General features: G+C 34.3%; 1 protein-coding gene across 11 annotated transcripts in view; it reads right to left on the bottom strand.

Moving 5' to 3' along the window:
- The window catches only part of LOC114338023 (disks large 1 tumor suppressor protein), a 1,799,868-nt gene that overhangs the window by 1,058,625 nt on the left and 719,191 nt on the right, over window positions 1-22,052 (bottom strand). The gene's annotated exons all lie outside the window — the stretch shown is intronic.

Here is a 22,052-nt window from a genome sequence, read left to right as displayed (position 1 = left end):
AAGAATATATGCAAGAATTATTCGAAGATGCTGCACGAAGTCCTTATGAAATAGACAATCCCTAGGGCCCAGAAATAACAAAAGAAGAAGTAACTATGGCCATTAAGCAGATTAAAGATGAGAAATCACCACGACCTGATTAGGTCCATGGTGAAATTTTAAAGCTATTAGAGATACACCAAATTACAGCTCTTACGAAGTTATTCAACAACATATACGAGACTGGTTACTTACCAAAAGACTGGCTACTATCAATATTCATTCCACTTCCTAAAAAAGCCAACGCTAGAAAATGTGAAAAACATAGATTAATTAGTTTGATGAGCCATGTACTTAAAGTACTCCTTACTATCATTCACTCACGCATATACACCAAATTAGAAGAACAGCTGAGTGAAGTTCAATTTGGATTCAGAGCAGGACTCGGAACGAGGGAAGCACTTTTCAGCTTGCAAGTTCTAATACAGAGTGCCAGGGATGTCAACTGCGATGTATGTTTCATAGATTTCGAGAGGGCATTTGATAAAGTCCCACATGGAAAACTAATCGATATCCTAAAAACATCAGGACTCGATGGTAAGGGTATAAGACTCGTCTCAAACTTATATCTTCAACAAAAAGTAACAATTCGATTCGAAAATGAACTGTCCGAAATCTTCACAGTCGAAAAAGGAGTTAGACAGGGTTGCATACTGTCACCAGCATTATTTAACATATACTCTGGAAACATCTTTAGAGAATCCTTGGACGAATTAGAAGATGGGATTGCAGTAAATGGACAACTTATAAATAATATTAGATATGCAGACGATACAGTATTGCTGGCAGATAGTGTGCAGGGGCTCCAAAGGATCATGGATAATGTTGTAGGAGCATGTAACAAATACGGTCTAAAACTAAACTGTAAGAAGACAAAAATAATGATCATTAATAAAAATACCAACATTAACGCCCAAATTACCGTAACCAATACACCCCTAGAGAGAGTACAGACAATATGCTATCTGGGCTGCAACATTAAGGATACTTGGGATCATAGTTACGAAATAAAAACTCGTATTGAAAAAGCCAGAAGCTCTTTTAACAGTCTTAGGAAAATTCTGTGCAACTTGTCTGTAAGTATCAATATACGCATAAGAATTCTTATATGTTACGTCTTTAGTGTCCTCCTCTACGGAGTTGAAAGCTGGAGCCTGACAGAAGATGCCATAAAACGGTTAGAGGCGTTTGAAATGTGGGGCTACCGACGTATGTTGAGGGTCTCATATATACACCACACACACACACACACACAACTAATATATCTATTCTCCAGAGGCTAAGAAAAGACAAAGAAATAATTAACACCGTAAAGAACAGAAAATTGGCTTACTTCGGCCACATTATGCGTAATGAAAAATACCGACTGCTACAGTTGATTATACAAGGCAAGATTGAGGGCAGGAGAGGCCCTGGACGTAGATGTATATCCTGGCTGGCCAATCTTAGAAAGTGGACTAGTCTAACGTCAACTGATCTATTTCGAGCTGCCGTAAATACAATAAGACCGGTCAATGTGGTCGCCAACATCTCCAGAAGATAGGCACTTTTAGAAGAAGAACAATAAAAAGTAGTATCCCCCCGTTGGCCCCGGAGGCCGTTGTATCCCCCCTGGCGAAAGGACTATACCTATTCATGGAACAGATCCATTAGATATAGCTGAACTAAACGTGGCGAACTTTTCAGACAAGTTCTAGCTCTGACGTAACACATCAAGAACGGATTTGAAGAAAAAAAAGTCTTCCGTTGACGTAAGTGCCACGTATGACACCACAAACAAACAAATCCTGCACTCTACACTATTCTTAAGGACTACTAACTCATCAAACAAAATAGTGTAATCACTATTGCAAACTAGACGATTCTACGTAAGTCATGAGGGAAAGAAAATTCGCTGGCGAACCCAGCATAATAGTACCTATACTTTTCAAAATATAGACTGATATATTTTGCCCTTAGTAGAAAATTATTAAACAAAGTTTTTAGTGTTTATTTTATTATGTTTGCTTCCATTCCGTTTACAGCAATTCATAGCTTACCAGGTCGGTTCTCGGTACTTTTTGACTCTTCATTATTTATTTTATTGAGTATCTTATTCCAGAATTTCTTATCTCGGAAAAGTACTTTTGATTTAATAAAAAATAAAAAATATAAACTCCTTTAGTTACAATACGGAACTTATTTACTTTCACAGCAATACAATTCCAATAAAGGCTTATTATATAGCAGACAATATTCTAAAAAGGACCCAGTTTATTATATCCGTTGAGTTTCTCAAATTTCCATAACAAGAGATCAAACGAGCTGCTGCGTCTTATCCCGAAATTTTTCGCGTGGAAAAAACATCGACGACACCAAATTTCACGTTTTCACCTACCTCATTCTAGGCCTGGATCCCGCGCACCAAAAAAAGTTTATTAATAGCTTAACGGTGTCTAGTCGGACAAAATTTGGTGTATGGAAACACTGGAACAGGGGAAGTTTTAACTGTAGAACGTGGTTTTAATTGTGGAATTTGTCATCCTGACAAGTTTATGATTGTGAAATCTAGCAGGTTGTTTTTAAGTTTATTCAATGGCAAACTTTATAATATAATATATGAAAAAATGTTTGTCCGACAAATATGTTGGGCATTTTAATAAGTCTGACAGGTGAAACATGTCAAATGACAGGAATTATATTGGGCATAAGTAGCAGTCTGATTTTTGCATGAGAGTTTAATCAATAGGTGACAAATCAATTGAAAGTTCTATCCGACACAATACATGGGAAGTTTTCGTAGTCTGACGTTCGAAACTTGCAACCTTGCTCCACAATTAAACCTTAACCTGTTCCAGTGTACAGTGTACATCAAAGTTTGTCCGACTAGACACCGTTAAGCTATTAACAAATTTTCAGGTTGCTATTAATAAACTTTTTCTTGGTAAGCGGTATGAAATAAATTATTAAATAAAAAAATATAAAAAAATATTTTTAAGAAACGCTTTTTTTTTGTTACGAGTGACTAAAATTAAAAATACTGTAAAAAAATCAACTAAAACCAAAAAATAAAAAAAATTGAAAAAATCTAACACATTCGCCAAAGAAAATCGTGGCGCGTCTTCATTAAATAAACGGTTTTCGCCCCACGCTTTTCTTTAACGAATGTGTTAGATTTTTTCAATATTTTTTATTTTTTGGTTTTAGTTGATTTTTTTACAATATTTTTAATTTTAGTCACTCGTAACAAAAGAAAAGCGTTTCTTAAAAATGTTTTTTCATATTTTTTTATTTTTTACTTTTTGGTCTTACACTTTTTAAACATTAAAATATTTCGTCATGTTTATTAAAATATGTATAAAACATATGATGTACTAGCATGTAAAGTAGTCGGAATCGGCAAAAAATTTTAAACTTAATTGTTTATTTATGAAGCATAACGTAAACAATTAACGTAAAAAGTGAAATTAAGTATAGTTCATAGCATTAGCTAAAATCCGTAAAAGTTTCAAGTTTTTACATTGTAATAAACAAGAGAATTTATTAATTTTCCATTAAAATTGTTATTTTTTTATTTAAACATGTAATTGACATAAAAAATATTTTTTATTGACTATTCATGTATTGTTCCCGCGAATGCATATGTCTGCAAATTTTCAGTCATTTGCATTGAAGAAAAGGCAGTCAAATTAACGTCTAAGGATTTGACGCAAACTATTGAACTGAATAAAACCGTTTAATAATAATTAAAGGACCAAATTGATAACACATTAAAAGCCCTTTATTATTTTGTTAAAAACCCTATTACCACGTAGCGTAGTGGTGTAGGGCGAGAATAAATTATAATACAAATACAACTCAATCTTAATATCAAACTCAATCTTATTCATTCCTTCTTATTTCTGACCATGTTGTTCCTCCCCTATTTTCGATTATGTTTCCTAGGGTTCTATCACCTGTCTGTCGTTGTCTACCTTTCTTCTTTGCGTTTGTCCCTACCAAATATGTTTCACCGGTTTTGTATTCTTCATTCTCTGAAGATGACCTCACCAACTGAGTTGCGTTATTTCTATATATTGTTGACGCTATTTGCAAATCTCCTCTTATTTGAGTGTCATCGAACACATCGAACTCGTCGCAGATATTTAATTTCTACTGCCTTTATTTTACTCTTTTGTGGATCTGTTAGAATCCATGACTCGCAACCAAAGGTTAAATACAGGCCTATATATTGACTTGAACACATTAATTTGGTTTTTCTTATTATTTCTTTTTTATTCATAAATATTTTGCTCATTGCATAGTATAGGTTCATAGTTTTCAACGAAAACTTTTCGTTTATAAATTTGCAAAAGTCTGTGTGTTATTGCGTTGCCGCTCCTGCAATACTTAGAGCAGATGTATAGATGGATTCTTATGTAGTTTTGTCTTCTGAATCCAAATCTGAAAACGGCATTTCGATATCTCTAACCGTCTTCGAGATAATCGACCTCAAAATCTAAAATGTGACGTCACAATCCGGTTATCTCCTACCAGGCACTAAACGTCAGCTGAAATCTTTGATTAGGAAGTAGGCTACTTTTTTAATCTGAATTTGTTAAGCAAAGCAAATGTTATTATTTATATTTGAGTTTGACACTTCGTGAATGTCAGACTAAATTTTAAATTATTTAGCTATTAATAAAATATAAATGACATTTTATAGTGAATTTAATTATTATATAAAATAATATGTGTAATAAATGTATAAAAATATAATTTGAGTATATTATGAAAGCAATCATACATATTATACTATATTAATAATGATCGTATATCGATAATCAGTATGGGCCATTCCACGAACATACGCCTGTTTTGGATTACTTCGACAACGAATATTTTACTGTGCAACCTATGAAGTACGAAAGTAAATGGCGCTAATAATTATTCCAATAAACAACAATGTAATTTGCAATTTACTTTCGTTCTTCTTATTTTGCACAGTAAAATATTCGTTGTTGAAGTAATCCAAAACAGGCGTATGTTCGTGGAATGGCCCATAGAAACGATTATATTTAAATTTGGTAAATTATCTGTAACTCCACTCGACCAGCGACCAGCGCACACAACTCAAAACAAAAGTACGCAAATACGGTTGCGTGAAGCGTGGCGCAAAGCCGTGGAATTTACGAGACTCGCTCGGTCTGTAGATCCAAGTAAGTTCATCAGTAAAAAGTATCTTTATCATGTATGTATTATTTATTTTACAATATTGGAAAATTGTTATTTAAAATGTGGTTTGGAATAAAAAAGTATGTTCTGATATATGAAATTACATCCTTCTAATGGAAAAAAATATTTGACGCATTTTCTCAAATTATGGATACCAATATCATTTTCATTTATAACTCTTGTATTTTTAATTTGACGAAGAAAAGTTATTCTTCATAAAAATCTCTTGGTCTAAGATTTATGACAACCATCATGAATCAAATTTTGTTAATTTTATACGAGGTATGTAAAAAAAATATGAATTTCGAGTAAAGTATCTTTATAGTTCACAACATTTAAATTAGAATGATGCACTTGCACATTAAAACATAATTTTTAATTCTAAACAGTTTTTCGTAATAGCAATTTTCTATATTATGAATTTAAATAGGTATATAAACAAAGTTTTCGTTATGATAATGCTCGTATTTTCAGCTTGTTTTAATTCTATTATTAATTTCTGTTTCCTGTCTTCCGTTGTCTTCTAATTTTCAGTTTGCTATTAATCAACTTTTTTTTGGTACGCGGGATCTAAGCCTACTACCCCATTCTACAATTTTCTTTCCGAGAAGGTGGAGAGAAGTTGCTCGGTTTTCAGCTCAATTTGTCCTTCCACTCGAGAAAATTCTTTTCAAATAAGCTTTTCTGCAAGTGCATATTGTTACCAGCTACCTCTAGTATACACAGCGTCGAAGGAGGGTGTTTAGGGGTGATTTAGTCACAATAATTCGGCATAATCGCAACAAGTTTGTGATGAAAATATTCGAGTTATTCTTTAAAATTAAATTTTTTATTTAGAGGAGGAAAGTGAAGATAGTCAAAACAAGAAGATATCATATTCCACTCTGTAGTACAGATGTGGAAATATCAGCACCAATACTTCAAGAAGCAAAGAATGCGATAGCAGCTCTTAAAGGTTACATCATCATTATCATCATCTTCAATCAGCCCTTTGCATCCACTGCTGGATATAGGCCTCCCCCATTTCCTTCCACCGTCTTCTGTGCTGGGCACTTCTTCTATCTTCTTTTATCGGCTCTTGGTCTCAACTGGAACAACCTCTTTGTCCATCGCCCATCTGTAAGACGGGCCACATGACCGGCCCAGTTCCATTTAAGGTTACAAAATACCAGAAAATAATGGTATAAATGAAGGATCGATAAAAAAGGAGAAAATGTTTTACATCAAAAATTGTATGGCAATATTTTGAGAGTATGGTAACAAGAGAAAATGCTCAGGGAATGGAATGGACGCGCTATAGTACCCATACATAAGAAAGGATATAAAGAATTATTTGCAAACTATAGAGGCACATCGCTTATTACCACAGCATATAAAGTTTTACTAGTTATCTTGCTAAAGTGGCTCACTCCTTATTCGTAAAATATTCGAGACAATTACCAATGCGACTTTCGTGCTGGAAGGTCAAAAGATCAAATATATACGATGCGACAAAATTATTAAAAAAAATTGGGAATTCAACCGAGATGTACACCTAATTTTCGTAGATTTCCAGCAAGTATATTATGATTCATAAAAAGAAGCAGAGCGTGGAAGCAAAGAAGCAATGCTAGAAATGGGAATACCAAGAAAATTAGCGGAGCCAACTCAAATGTGCGTAAGGGAGAGATGCAGTCGCTCTCACTCACAGTGTGAGTGAGGTGTTTTCAGATTTTGAGGAGGAAGCAGGTAGTCTGGATCTTCGAATAAATGAAGAGAAGACGAAATACATGCTGGTAACCAAAAATCCAAGACCAAGAGTTAAACAGAATATAACTATACATGACCACAACTTCAAAATAGTAAAATAGATTAAACATATGGCGGTGGTAATCAGAGATAACAACCACACAAAGAAAGAGGCCTCAGCAAGGATACCTGCATGCGGTAATAGAGCATTATATAATCAGCGATTATCGGATTATTCAACTGGACGAAAAAAATTTACATGTTTAGTCTTAATTTAGATTGTCTTTTTAGAAGTTTAGGTCTTAACGATGATGTTAGGGAGTATAAATATACTGGTAGTCTGGGAGTATATACTCCCTATAATCATCGTTAAGACTGCTGAAGTGAAACCTGAACTCTACATCAAAGGGAAGTAAATTAGCTAATGGTATTTAAAGGAAGGTTCTCAGAATAATATTTGTATTGACACGAGAGTGGAGAATGCGCCGCATGGTGAATTGGTGACTCAGACATATAAAAGATAACCAGATAAGGTGGGAAAATCATTTGGCAAGATCAGAGGAACATATTGTCAAAGATAGTGTTTTTTGATAGACCAGACAGTAGAAGATCAGTAAGCCGTCTATGGATGATGTTGAAGTCGATTTATCTAGAATTGGGGTGCAACAATGGGAAATGGAAGCACGAGATCGTCGAAGATGGAGAGCTATGGTGGATGCGGCGATAACTCACTCTTTATAGATTACGAAAAGGCGTTTGACAGGGTAAGACACGATCAACTCATGACAATTTTTGAAAAAAAATGCAAATAAATAAGTGAGATATAAGGATAATAAAAAAATTAACCAGAGAGCCCACATAATACATGAGACACTATCAGATAATATCTAAACTAAAAGAGAATAGGTACAGTACTCTCTTCAATGCTATTTAACTTATACTTCTAAGTTATTATGCAAGAGGTACTAGACAACGAAATGGCTTGCGTGGTAGTAAATGGAATCCCTATTAATTTCACATACGCACAATTATATGAACGTTAACAGTTAGAATTGGATTCTACTGTAATTTACATTGTTAGTGGTGAGTCTTGTTAAAATACAAAAATGTTATTTTTTAATTTGGCTACTAAAATTATTATAAAACTGCACTAAAAAGATCTACGTCTATGCATCTTCCTCCATTCATAATTGCACAGTAAGTATTGATTTATTCATCATTGTAGTTCCCTTTTGCTTTGCTTGCTATATTGGGTTTTCTTTGTTTAAACTACAAACATGAGACGGAAGTGTCTACTAAAAGCTCTTGTGATGAATAGAACTTTAAATTTTAAAATGACAGGAAAAATGTTTTTTACACGTTTTGGAAAATATGGAATAAATAAAAAATAGGGAATAAAAAGGAGAAATGTAACAAATAATAAATATATGAGTTTAAGAAATAAATTTGAAAATCTGAAAATGAAAATAAATTTAAAAAAATAAGATCAATAAGATCAAACAGAATGGATAATAAAATACTTTGGGGTGATTATACCAGGGATGTATTCTCTTCCTACTACTGTTCAATTTATATTCAGAAAGTATCTTCTAAGAAGCGGTTGAGGAATGCGAAAGCAGCATCAAAATAAATGGTACCTGGGTCAAAAATGTATGATATGCCGATGATTCGGTCTTAATAGCGGACAATATAGATGATCGCCAATACCTACTTAATAAAATTGGAGAACATAGCAAGAACATGGGACTTAGCATTAAGATAAAAAAGACGACATTTACCATCAATTATGTCAACATGTCGAACCATCAAGATGTCGAGCTCGTAAGAAAATTTAAGTATCTGGAAACCTGGCTATGTGAAGACTGGATATCGGATATGGAAATTAAATGCCGGATAGAAAGGGCCAGAAGCGCATTCATAAAATTCAGAAACGTTTTTATAAGCTCCGATTTTGACCTGAACTTAAGACAAAGATTTACGAATTGCTATATATCAGGGGTGGCCAAGATCCTTGATAGTCCGAGCCATTTTTCAAAATTTGAAATGTTTCGAGAGCCGCAATTAAACAATTATCTAAAAAGAAGAAGGTATTAAATTTTTCTCTCACTGTTTGGATTTCACGAATTTTAAAGTGAAATAAAATGGTTAACATCGTTGTTTCAAATATTCAAATAATTCTACAAGCAGTCTTTGCTAATTCAAGATACTTCGATTCTTCATCATCCTTTCATCTTTTTCTGGGACTGCCTATAGTAAGAAAAATGAAAGAATACCCATGAACATATAAAACACGCTGTATTTTCCTGTCACCGTGTCACACAAAAAATTGGCCAGCACAAGTACATGTAATAATTATTATTGTGCTGGGCAATTTTCTTTGTGACACGGTGACAGGAAAATACAGCGTGTTTCAGATGTTCGTTCATGGGTATTCTTTCATTTTTCCGACTGTACTACTTATCTTCTATCGTCTTTCAAAAAACACCGTCTTTAACAGTTCTTATTTATTTATTATAAAACACCGTCTTCCTCTTATTTACTACATGAACTGCCCATCTTATCTTAGCGAATAATTAGCTATACAGTCTTAATTTAGATTGTCTTTTTAGCTGCTAAGATCTTAATAATGATGGTAGGGAGTATAATGTTCTATTCCACGCAATTATCCTTGCTGAGACCTCTTTTGAGATGAGCCCATCAGAATCAAAACCTGCTAAATCCTAAATTTTTCGTTCTGCTAAATCCAAACTCAAATACAAATTTCTGAAGATGTAAGGGGCGTGCAGAAAAATTACAAATTAGTGTGCCATTTTATGATATTTATTGATGCCCCTTTGATTGAAAAATACCGGATACTTTTTGGAAAATTTACATTTTCAATGTTCTTTTAGCCTCCTGACAAAATTTCAATACATGGATCATCCGGTTTTGATTCTATAGGCCTCAGATGTAGTTGTCATGTATGATTGCCGCCATATATTTAAACTCTTTTTTTACCAATTCCAAATTGTGGCCATTAACAGTTATGTTCTGCCTAACTCCTTGGTCTTGGATTTTTGATTATTAGCATTTATTTCGACTTCTCTTCATTTATTTGAAGGCCCAGACTACCTGTTTTCTCCTCGAGTTGTGAAAACAACTTTCTCATGTCTCTCGTGTAGATTGAGTGACTGCACCTATATCATCAGCAAATGACAACAATAGTTCTGATCCTCGATTCGCAAATCCTCCTGTCAGATCAGATGATATTTTACTTATTACATATTCTAAGGCCAAATTGAATAGCAATAGTGATAAGGGGTCTCCTTGTCCAAGTCCTGATGTTACACTTAGTCTATTATATTTGTTGTCAGTAATTTAAGACATTTTGAAAAACAAAAATTAAAAGTAAATCAGGTCCATTTATTGAGAGCCACAAATAATCCTTCAAAGAGACACATGTGGCTCGCGAGCCACAGTTTGGCCTCCCTTGCTATATATGGTTCGTGCTCCTAATTGGCATGGAAGGATGGGCTTTGAAAATAAACACAATGAACAAGCTAGAGGCATTTGAGATGTGGATTTATCGACGAATCCTTAAAGTTCCCTGGACCTCACGAATAACAAATGAAGAAATTCTGAGAAGAATCGGTACAGAACGACAACTGCTATGCACAATAAAACAGAGAAAAACGGCATACCTGGAGCACGTAATTAGAAACGAAAGATAACAATTTCTTTAAACCGTAATTGAAGAAAAGATCAAGGGAAGAAATAATGGACAGGGCTAAGGAACATAGGAGACCTACTACACACTGAGAGGGATAGAGAAAAATAGTCAAACGTGATCGCGAACATTCATTGGTGGATTTCATAAAAAGAAGAAGAATCATACCAGACGATGAAATGTAATTCAAAATAATGTTTTTTTTTTCGGTAAAAAGGAAAAAAGTAGCGAAATATGTATCTAGAATTTGAACACAATATTAACATCCAATTAACGTTCCACCAATATATCAACCAAGTAAAACTTGAGTGACTATTTATAGAAAGTGCAGTCTTTATTAGTTGACTGACTGTTAAGCAAGATGGATGACCAGGAAACGAAATGTTTGCTACGATTATACGGGGAGCTTTCTACATATTTTACAGGAAATGAAAATAAGTTTCGTGATATTAATGCATACCCCAATTTTACAACGGGTAGCAAATGCAATACACTTGCTGGGTAAAGTCTCTTGTAATTTAATTCAACAAATATTTTACTTATTGTAATCATTATTACAGATTATAAATAAATGTGATATCAATTTTTTTTTAGATATTTCGTCTGTTTTATCTGCTCCAATAATATCAAATAACATAATACCTTTTTGTCCAGTTTATTACTACCACCATTAACTCCTGCTTCGCGTCGTTCGGCAAACTGCAGTCGCGTGCGGAAAAGAATGATTTTCTGCACTTATTAGGAAAATAACTATAATGTCTGTGCGGTAAATCTAATGGTGTCTGTCTCTTTAACCATTTTGTTTCCTGCCTGTTGTCTAACAAATTAATTGCAAGCACATTCGCGTGGCTTTTAAGATGTACGATGTATTTTGCACTTAACTCCACTATCACTTCACTGACGGTTTTCGTTTCCAGATCATTGTAAATATCCCTGTTAGTAACAAACCATGGAGCATCGATTATTTAACGTAACACCTTGGACTGGAATCTCTCAATTATGGATACATTCGACTTGAATGCTGTTCCCCAGAGCTGCAGACTATATGCCCAGACTGATTTGAATATTGTGTTGTAGACTAGCAGTTTATTTCTTGTCGTGAGCTTAGACTTACGCCCTAAAAGCCAATAATGCTTACTAAATTTTATGCCCAGTTGTTTCCGTTTGTTCCATATATGGTTTCTCCAGGTTAATCCCCTATCCAAGTGCATGCCCAGATATTTTACGGAGGTAACTGAGGGAATTACCTTATTATTTATTGTTACTGTAGGTGATTCACTGTGACATTTTGTAAAAACAATATGGTTTAATTTTTGTTCATTCAATTTAATTCTCCAATTTTGTGCCCATGTATTTATTTGAGGAGTTCGAGTTTGGCAAGCGAGGCGAGAGGTCGTGTGGCAGGTGTATTGGCGATAAGGTAATTTCGAATTCGAAACCTATCACAATAAAAACACCGGTTTTTTAAAAGACCTATCGTTATCGATAATCGTTAAACTTAAAAAGCGTTCTTGTGCGAAATAAAAATAAACTTCTAAGTGTATAATAATAATATTTATATTAGTGCTGAGGTTAACATTTAATTTAAAATGGCCAGTGGCGGAACAGGAACAATCCGAAAGGAAACCTATAGAAAGAATGAAGAACTATCTGATAGTGGCGACGAAGAATCTAAGAAGAAAAAATATAAAGAAGATAAATTATATTTTGAAAAGAGTAACCTGACGAGACGAACACCGAATAAAAGCAACGACACAAATGAAGAGATGATAAAAATGATGCGGGAAGTTATGTGGAAAAATGATGAAATGATGGCAGAAATAAGAACCATACGGAAAGACCAAAAAGAAACGATGGAATATATTAAGGAGCTGAAAGAAAAAAACGAAAAATTGGAAGAAGGTTTAAAAATGGCAAACAATAGAATAGAACAATTGGAAAAAGATAGACGGAGAAATAATATAGTATTAAAAGGCCTAACACTAGATGCTACCGACGGAAAGCCTGTAAAGGAGTCAGTAGAACACTTCATAGGAAGAAATCTGAAATTAGAGGTCAGACTGAGAGGAGCGGTGAAGATCGGCGACCAAATCTTTGTAGCAGAAATGGAAAACCTAACGGATAAGATGAGTGTACTAAAAAACAAAGGAAAACTGAAAAATCTACAGGGACAAAAGGTGTATATAGAATCAGATTTAACAAGAAAGGAAAGGGAAATACAAGCAAAAATTAGGAAAATGGCAAAAGAAGAAAAAGACAAAGGTAATACTACGAAGATAGGATATATGAAACTGGAGATTAATGGAAAGGAGTGGAAATGGGACCATAATAAAGAGAAACTTATACTAACTCACAGAAATATCGGGGAAGGGACTTCAAAAAACTAAAAGAAAATAATGAGACCGGACCCACAACAATGACAACCAAGGCAATGAATGGGAAAAGCGATAGGGAAAAAGATGATGCAAAGGTAAACAAGGATGAAAATAGGAAAAAGGGGAAAGCTAGATTGCAGAAAAAAGGAGAGATAAAAATGGGAACATGGAATGTGAGAAGCATCAATGGAAAAGAGGAAGAACTGGTAGAAGATATGATAAGACAAAAAATAGAAATACTAGGAATAACAGAAACGAAGATGAAAGGAAAAGGTCTTAAGAAAATACACAAAGGATATTGGTTACTTTGGGTAGGAGCGGATACAAAAGAGAGAGCAAAAGAAGGAGTCGGGATAATAATTGCACCGAATAGACTACAACACGTTATAGAAGAAACATATGTTAACCAGAGAATATTATCGGTGAAAATTAAACTGATGGACGAAGAAATATGGACAATAATAACAGCCTACGGAGTAAATGAAGATGCAAGAAAGGAAGAGAAAGATAAATTTTTCGAGGAGCTCCAAATGCAAATTGATAATGGGGAAGAAAACATAATTGTAATGGGAGATCTAAACGGTAGAGTCGGAAACAACAACAGCGGAATAGAGGAGTGCATGGGAAAAGAAGGAGAAGAAATGCTAAACAGAAATGGTGAAAGAATAATAGAAATATGTATGGAGAATAAACTAGTTATAACAAATACAAAATTTAAACATAAAGAAGTACACAAATACACGAGAGTACAAGACAGCAGAAACGAAAAATCAATCATAGATTACTTTTTGGTAAGCAGCAACAAATGGAAAAGAGTACAGGATACGAAAGTGAAAAGAGGCTCGGAGATTGGCAGTGACCACCATCTAGTAATAATGAGAATGAGAACAACAGAGGAAAAAGAAGAAAAGAGAAGAAAGGTAGTAAATGAAAAAATAAAAAGTTACAAATTAAAAGAGGAAATATATAAGAAGAAATTCCAAGAAAAATTAGATAATACTTTGAAAGGTAGGGCAAAAAATACAAATATAGAAAAAAAATGGGAATATCTAAAAACCAGCATAATCAAAGCAGCTGAGGAAACTTGCGGGAAAGCAAAAATAGCAAACACTAACATGAGGAGAACAGAATGGTGGACGGAAGAAATACGAGAGAAAATAAAGAACAAAAAAGACAAATGGAAAAGATACCTAAGCACAAAACACCCGGAAGATTACGAAGCATATAAAGAAAAAAGGAAAGAGGTTAAAATAGCGGTGAAAGCAGGAAAGGAAAGGTCATGGGAGATATTTGGACAAAAAATGACAAAAAATTATAGGGAAAACCAAAAACTCTTCTACGGCGCATTAAAACAACTCAGACAAAAGAAAGAGCACACGATGCCGAATATAAAAGACAAGAATGGAAACGTACTAACAGAAGAAAAACAAATAATGGAAAGATGGAGAGAACATTTCAAAGAGCTAACTCATGTAGACAAGGACAACATAGGGGAGATACAAGAAAGGAATGAAGAACAACAAGTGGAATCCATAACAAGAGAGGAATTAGAGAAAGCAATAGAAAGAGTAAAACTGGGCAAAGCACCAGGCAAGGATCATATCACCCCGGAAATGATAAAATTCATGGGGACAGAGGGAATGGATAGCATGAAAGAACTAATGAATGATATCATAAATAGAGCAGAATTACCAAAGGACTGGAAGAAAGACATTATATTACCAATACACAAAAAGGGAGACAAGAGAAACTGTAATAATTACCGAGGTATCACCATATCAAGTATCCCTGGGAAGGTATTAGCAAGAATACTAGAGACAAGAATAAAAACACAAATAGAAACAACTATGGAAGACACACAGTGTGGATTCAGGAAGGACAGAAGCACGCAAGACCTAATATTCACATTAAGACAAGTAAGTGAGAAGGTAATCAAGAAAAATAGAGAGATACATATGTGCTTCATTGACCTGGAAAAGGCGTTTGACAGAATCCGAAGAAAGGACGTTTGGAAGACACTAACAGAAAGGGGAGTCGACAGACACATAATAGAAGTAATAAAGGATATGTACAAAAATAATACAAATACAGTAAGAACCAATAACGAGGAATCCAGAGAATTTTCTACAAGTCAAGGCGTCAAACAGGGATGCGTGCTGAGTCCACTGCTATTCTCAGTGGTACTGGATGAAGCGATAAAGAAAGCCAAGAGAAGAATGAGAAAACTAACATTAGGATACTGGCAAATGAAACAGACTCAACTATCGGAGCTACTATTTGCAGACGACATGGTATTGATAGCAGAAAACAGAGAAGACTTACAGAACAATCTTGAAATCCTAGAAGAAGAACTATCAAACATAAATATGAAAATTAATACAGAGAAAACAAAAACAATGATAATTTCAAATACGAGGAAGACACACGCAATAGAATTAGACGGGAAACAACTAGAGCAAGTGGAATATTTTAAATACCTAGGAGTAATAATCGAATCAAATGGTAAACAAGACATGGAAATAAACGAGAGAATGGGACGAACAGGAAGCTTATTTAACACTATGAAAACAACATTTTTTGGGAAAAAAGGGATACCGGAAAAAGTAAAAACGGCAGTCGTTAAATCAGTAGTTAGACCAACAATCATGTATAGCAGCGAGACATGGACATTGACGGGGAGACAAAAATCCAGAGTCAATGCTATGGAAATGAGGTTCCTGAGGAAAATAGCAAACAGAAAAAGGACAGACAAAATACGAAACGAAACAATTAGACAAAACCTAAAACTAGAACCAATCAATGAAAAAATAGTAGAAGGACAACTTAGATGGTTCGGGCACGTGTGTAGAATGTCGAACGAGAGGCTAACAAAACGAGTGTTCGAAACGAGAGTGCAGGGGAAAAACAAAAGAGGGAGACCAAGAGTTATGTGGGTAGATGAAATCAGGAAAGAAGTCGAGAAGAAGGGATTGACATTGGAAAGTGCAAGAAACCTAGCGCAAGATCGGAAAGCATGGAGACTACAATGCCAAACTCAACTCCACCAGCCTTACACCTAAAGGTAGAAAGGCTTAGGACTAAGTAAGTAAGTAAGTATTTATTTGATTTAATACTCTCTGGAGTTTTGCAGCAGCTTCGATGGGATTTTTGTGTACTGCTAGGATTGCAGTATCGTCTGCAAAGGTGGTGGTCGTTGTATCACGATTTGTGGGTAAGGCTGCTGTGTAAATCAGATACATTTGTGGTCCCAGAACGCTTCCTTGCGGTACCCCTGATCTGATGGGAAATAGTTTTGTAAAGGCTGACTCAAACTTCACTCGAAAGTATCTTTCTAATAAATACGACGTAAGGAATGTATATAGTTCCTCTGGTAAGTTATTTTTCAGTTTATACAACAGTTCTTGATACCAAACTTTATCAAAAGCCTGGCTAACATCGAGGAATGCTGCTGAACAGTTACTTTTTTCTTCAAATGTTTTATTTATAACGTTGACCACTCTGTGAACTTGTTATAAATAAAACATTTGTTGAAAAAAGTTACTGTTCATGATGATGATAATACTACAACAAAACATCTGATTTGCAACATATTATAGACTTTGAAGCTATTTATCTCTACAATGGTAGTGAAGCTGCACGAGAATACCAATCCCATACGAATTGGCAGAGAACTTCGGCTGGGTGGTACTATGTCACTTAAGCTGTTTATCACCGTTTTGGAATACGCAATGCTTGATTAGGGGGAGAAATGTTTAAATACAGATGGACAAAATCCAACAAACTTGCGTTTCGCAGACGATGTAGTAATACTGACAAACAATTTAAAGGATATATTATTAGAATAATGTTGCAAGACCTTCAAGAAATGTGCTCTCAGGTTGGGTTAAAAATTAATATATCTAGGACAAAGCTAATGACAAACCTGGTCCCCAGTGAAAACATTGACCTTAACGACTGCGAAATGGAGTTTGCGGAAAAGTACACATAACTTGGTCATGAAATATGAACCACGACAGTCTTTAACCAATGTGTTTTGCCGGTTATAACCTACGTTGCTAAAACTCTAACATTAACAACCGCATCTGCTAAGAAGCTAAGATTTGCTCAACGTAAGATGAAAAGGTCGATGATTGGTGTGGCATTGCGGGGCAATATAACAAACGAAGAACTACGATTGAGAACACTAGTCACAGATGTTGTATGTCTGGTGGCTAAATTTAAATGGAATTGGGCCGGTCATATGGCCGTCTGACAGATGGTAGATGGACAAAGAGGATGGATGGATGGAGGATGGACAATAAAATAAGTAGAGGAAGACCAACCCCGTACTGGACGGACGATATATAAAAAGAATGACTACAAATTGGATTCAAAACGCCTAGGACAGAAGACAGTGGAGGCCTATATCCAGCAGTGGATGCAAAGCTGAGATTGATGATAATGATGATGGACTTTCAGGGTGTTTATCTCATAATGAGGTTTGTGTGGGTTGATTTTTTTTCATCACCATGCAACTTATCCTTACAATTTTAGTAAATGGACCCTGTATACTGTATATGCCAATTTTTAGTATAAACCATGTATCTGCTTGTTATTTCTGCTTTCAAAGAAAAGTTAATCGATATTTTAACGCAGTTTATTAGTGCAATATTCGTCTGGGCAATAAAAGAGCTAATTTTAATTTTGTTTAGAGAAACTTTTAACAACAGTTTGAACGTAAAAGCTCTGAATTACGAATTCAAAATATTGATTGTGTAACTTTTAAAGGCTATTAAGCATAAGACTCGTAAATGTAAACCAGCAAGAATAAACTTGGAAAATTGAGGTTTTATTAAGTATACGTGGATGGTTTTAAAATTGGTTGAAGGTTAACAGGGCTTTTAATAGGAGCTCTTTTTATTACGTTTTTAAAGTATAAAATATCAATAAAAACGTCTTCATGATCTGCAATGCAGCTTTTCCTTACTTAATTTCTTATTTCTTCTTCTCCTTGAAGGTTATAGGCTAATATAGTGATTATGAAAATTAGAGTAGCTCCTACTCTAAATAATCGGTTTGTCAAAAGATTCTTTTTAGCTTTCAAGACCAAAAGTTATAATTCTCAAACTTTTTTATAGTGTGCGAAATCAAAAATGCAACACTTATTGAACACAAAATAAGTTGGATATCAGATGATCAAAGCTTCAAAACAATTTTTTAATTATTGACTGGAAATTTTAATATCAAGTCGGGACTCCTCTTAACAAACCGGATGAGTTAGCCCAAAATATAGGGATCAGATTATAAAAATTATTTTGAATTAAAAAAAAATAGTTTGTAATATACCAATACACAAGAAAGGAGATGAAGCGGAATGTGATAACTATAGGGCTATATGCTTATCATCAGTGGCATATAAAGTCTACACCGGGATAATAGAAAGGAAGCTCAGGAAAGAACTGGAAGGAAAACTAGAAGAAGATCAAGCGGCTTTTAGGAAGGAAAGAGGAAAGACAGATAATATATACATACTGAGAAATATAATTAAAAGGAAAAACGAAATAGGAGAAGACTTATATATTACGTTTATAGATATTAAAGCTGCTTTTGAATCTATAAATAGAGAAGTAATATGGTCAGTAATGGAAGATCTGCAAAACCCGCAAAAGATAGTAAGCGTGGTAAAAAGTACATATAGAAACGTACTTGCTAAAGTACAAATAAACGGAAACAGATCGTCAATAATAAACCTAAGGAGAGGAATAAAACAAGGGGGCAGTCTCAGCCCAGTTTTGTTTATATTAGTAATGGATAGAGTAATGAAGAGCGCTAAAAGAAGGTTAAGGCAATTACAGTCAACAATAGGGTACAGGAATTTAGTACCAGTGAGAATGGAGGGATTACTATATGCATATGACTTAGAAAAAATATCAGACAATGAAGAGAAAATGCAAAAATTAATCGATATCTGGTTGGAGGACATAGAGAATTTGAAAATGGAGGTAAATGTAAAGAAAACGAAGACCATGATAGTAACTCAAAAGAAAAGGGAAGAAATAAACCAAACGATATTTAGGTGCAAAAACGAAATAATAGAAACAGTCTCGACGTTTGAATACCTTGGAGTAATAATATCAGAGGATGGAAAGATAGATCAAGAAATCTCATACAGAGCGAAAACAGCAAATAAGATCTACTATGCACTAAATAAAACAATATTTGGAAAGGAAGAAATAGATAAATAAATAAAACTGAAGGTATACAACGCAATCTCTGTACCAACTTTAACATATGCAAGTGAGACATGGGCAAACAATGCAAAAATAGACAGTACAATAAACGCATAGGAAATGAAGCAGCTAAGAAAAATAGCAGGAAAAATGAAATCGGACAGAATAAGAAATGAAGATATTAGACAAAGACTGAAACAGGAATCGATAATAACCAAAATACAAAAAAGAAAATTAATATGGTATGGACACATTAACATAATTGGACCAGGGAAGACTACCAAAGCAAACGATGGAATCAAGAAGATATGGTATAAGAAGGAAAGGGAGGCCAAGGAAGAGATGGGTCGATCAGAGTATAGAAATTGGACAGGAAAAAGAGAAAACACATCAACAAATGAAAGAGTTAGCAAAGGACCGCAAGAAATGGAATAAAACTTCCGACGCCCCTGAGGGGCATAAGGAGTTTCAGAAGTTTGAAATATTCGGAATACCATTATACATAAAATGTTACAAGTCCTCATTAATCCCATATATACAAAAAAGTTATTCAAGGTCCAAATAGCAATTTTATCCTTCCACCTGTCTCCTGGTACTCTCGTGGGTCTTTCATTTCCTGGCATGCATCTGGTCAATGGTCACCTTCTTAAAGTGCCCTCTCTGCGACTGAGGTCGGCAATCACCATCGCTATTAGGACTTTAGAGAGGGTTGCTCTGGAAAATTCATTTGATGTACAATGTACATCCATGTATCTTCTCCACGTGTAGTATGTCCGAGACATTATAATTTTCCTGTTTTGATGGTATTTAAGATTTCCATTTCTTTATTCATGTTTCTCAGAACCTCTTTGTTTGTGACTTGTTCTGTCCATGATATTTTCAGAATACTTCTGTACACCCTAAGCTTGAATGATTACAGTTTTCTCTTAGCTCATACTTCAAATCTCTTGTGCAGAGCACTTACTCATTTTGTTTGTTCTTAAATTTGCTCAAGGTTAGTTTGTTCTTCGTTAGGTTATGGTAACTCCAGCGTGTTTTGTTTCCTGCTAGTATTCGCTCCAATATTTCTTCACTTCTCTTATTTTTGTCATTCACAAATACTCACAACTATTTAAATTGTTGAACTCTTTCAAAAGTGTAGTTTTCTATCTTGATTGCTCTAGTCTTGTTATCTTCTCTTCAAGAGCAGATTAGATACCGTTAATGGAAGAGTTAATAAAGTAGTTTCAAAAAACTTCAAATTAAAATCTGTAGTTTGATTAACCGACAGAAACAGAAAGAACCAAACAAAGATAAGAAGCATGAGATAGTCAGGTACAATAATTATTGTGTTGTTTAGCAATTGCTCTTCTATGAAGGTTTTATAAGAGGACGTAAGTTTTTCACTTATTTTTTATATTAAAAAATCTTATCTTAATTATGTCCTTTTAGGAAGCTCTGATGATGACACGTTATGTGTCGAAAGTACTTAGCTGATAATAAAATATTTTTTACACACTATCAAAAGTTTTTTTGAAAACATACACCTGTTTGCCGTTTTGGCAATAATTATTACATGAGGCATGAGGTAACTAGATCTTTACGAATGAGGAATATAGAGGAGGATTTATTTGTTGCAAAAGTTACTGAGATAGGGACTGCTAGTGAAGATAAACTAAGGTTGTACTACTACAAAAGGTATATCACACTATCCCTTTCTAAAACCCATTAACTAACACGACTGCATATGCAGACAATAATCTCCCTTTGTAAGTGTCTGCATATGTAGTCGTGTCCTTGAATGGGTAAATATTCGGCAGATTTACTATTAAAACAAATTAAGCAGTCCCTGTATAAAAAAATATGTAAAATGTCGGATGAATACCAGCGTTATCTAAATATTTTGGTTGATATGTAGGTATGCAGTTAAAGTGTTTATATCTGTTTCTTGTTTTTACATAAATACAAAAATAATCAATTAAACGCTGCAATTTACTAATACAAACTGACACGTTTTAAAACTCCAGATGTTTTTAAAACTATTCAATTAAGCTAAAATATAATTTTCTCCATTTGATTAAATAGACAATTTCAAAAAATTGTTATTTTCAACGGGAATTAAGCCACAATTTTACCAAAAAAATGATTTTATTAACGTTTCAAAGCCCAAATCGGGTTTCGAAACGTTAATAAAATAATGTTTTTGGTAAAATTGTGGCTTATTTCCCATTTAAAATAGTTGATTATAAAAATGCCACAAGGAAATAGCTTCAGAACAACATCAAAAATTTGTAAGAAAAATGTTTAATAAGAAAAAAATATTCTCCGATTTTTTCAAAAAATCTCCATTTTGTTTATAATTAAAATTAAGAGTACGGATGCACCTGATTTTTTGCAAAATGACGATATTATTGTTTAAAAATAAAAATCGTTAATCCGAGTTGAGACATCATGATTTACATAAATATTGTTCTTCTCCTTCTTGCAGTACCGTCTCCTATTGGAGGTTGGCTACCATCACAGCAATCATAACTTTGTTGGCTGCAGCTCTGAACAATTGTATTGAACTGCACCCGTACTACTCCCTTTAATTTCGCAACCAGGAAATCCTCCTACGTCCCACATTTCTCTTTCCCGAGGTTTTTCCTTGGATTATGAGTCTTAGCAGGGAGTACTTTTCCCTCTCTTTATGCGGCCTAGATATTCCATTTTGCTCGTTTGTATGGTTTTTATGACTTCGCATTACTTCCCCATCTTCAGCAAAATTCTTGATTTGTTACTCTTTCTGTCCATGGTATTTTCCACATGCCTCAATGTTTTTGA

Source organism: Diabrotica virgifera, chromosome 2, assembly GCF_917563875.1.
Source record: "Diabrotica virgifera virgifera chromosome 2, PGI_DIABVI_V3a".
NCBI classification, from domain to species: domain Eukaryota; kingdom Metazoa; phylum Arthropoda; class Insecta; order Coleoptera; family Chrysomelidae; genus Diabrotica; species Diabrotica virgifera.
The sequence above is the reverse complement of the archived record's forward strand: the minus strand, read 5'-3'. Positions and strand labels throughout refer to the sequence as shown.